Consider the following 1,223-nt stretch of genomic DNA (forward strand, 5'->3'; position numbering starts at 1 on the left):
GCCTCACGCAGACTCAGATGGAACGTTGAATGCGGCGCCCTGCCCCTAAGCCGCTCCTGATTGCGTGACCACGCCCCCTCGCCTAACAGATCCAACCTCCCAACTGCAGAGTAACGGACCTCATTCCAGCGCCATCACAGAGAGCTGTGCAAGGCTTTCTTCTTCGCCTATAGCTTGAAAACACACTGCAGACCTGTCGCCACTGCCTGTGGCCCTGCAGCCCTCGCTTCGCACCACGGTCACCTTCCTCTTGGTGCCCGGACCGCCAGCCATGGCCACCGCACCGCTCTCACAAGTGCGCCAGAACTACCACCCCGACTGCGAGGCCGCCATTAACAGCCAGATCAACCTGGAGCTCTACGCCTCCTACGTGTACCTGTCCATGGCCTTCTACTTCGACCGCGACGACGTGGCCTTGAAGAACTTCGCCCAGTTCTTCCTGCGCCAGTCCCGCGAGGAGACCGAGCATGCCGAGAAGCTGATGCAGCTGCAGAACCAGCGCGGAGGCCGCATCTGCCTCCGCGACATCAAGAAGCCGGACCGCGACGACTGGGAGAGCGGCCTGAAGGCCATGGAGTGCGCCCTGCACCTGGAGAAGAACGTGAACCAGAGCCTGCTCGACCTGCACCAGCTGGCCACCGACAAGAGCGACGCCCACCTGTGCGACTTCCTCGAGAGCCACTACCTGCACGAGCAAGTCAAGTCCATCAAAGAGCTGGGGGGCTATGTCACCAACCTGAGCAAGATGGGGGCCCCGGAAGCCGGCATGGCAGAGTACCTCTTTGACAAGCTCACCCTGGGCGACAGCGACAAAAAGAACTGAGTTGGGACTGTTTCCCCTATAGCCACAGGGTGCATGGTGACTTTCCCTGATCACCATGCCGAGCATGCATATTGCAGTATTGCCTTTGCAAAACGTTCCAGGTTTTTTCTTCCAGTTTTGCCATAAATAAATAAAGTTGTTTGGTTTCAATAAAGTTATTTGGTTCTTAAATAAATAAAGGTCTCTGACTGATTCTGTGTGCAAATGACTCACCTTTTAAGTTTTAAAATAGGTATCCAGGAGTCTCTCCGTCCGCCCAACCCCATCCACATGCGGCTCAGGAGATGGATGGGGGGAGGTATACCATGGGACCCTGGAAAACACAAATCAATATTCCTCTGATAAAGGATGTGAGGGTGGGGTGGGGTGGAGTGACATGAGGTGGGTGGTCTGGGGCCCT

General features: G+C 56.3%; 1 pseudogene; it reads left to right on the forward strand.

Annotated features, from left to right (window-relative positions):
- The first annotated feature begins 268 nt into the window (after window positions 1-268).
- LOC114202138 (ferritin heavy chain pseudogene) lies at window positions 269-823 on the forward strand (annotated as a pseudogene).
- The last annotated feature ends 400 nt before the right edge of the window (window positions 824-1,223 follow it).

Source organism: Eumetopias jubatus, unplaced genomic scaffold (assembly GCF_037043125.1).
Source record: "Eumetopias jubatus isolate StellerSeaLion01/CBP00866 unplaced genomic scaffold, mEumJub1_p1.0 scaffold_11, whole genome shotgun sequence".
Taxonomy (NCBI): domain Eukaryota; kingdom Metazoa; phylum Chordata; class Mammalia; order Carnivora; family Otariidae; genus Eumetopias; species Eumetopias jubatus.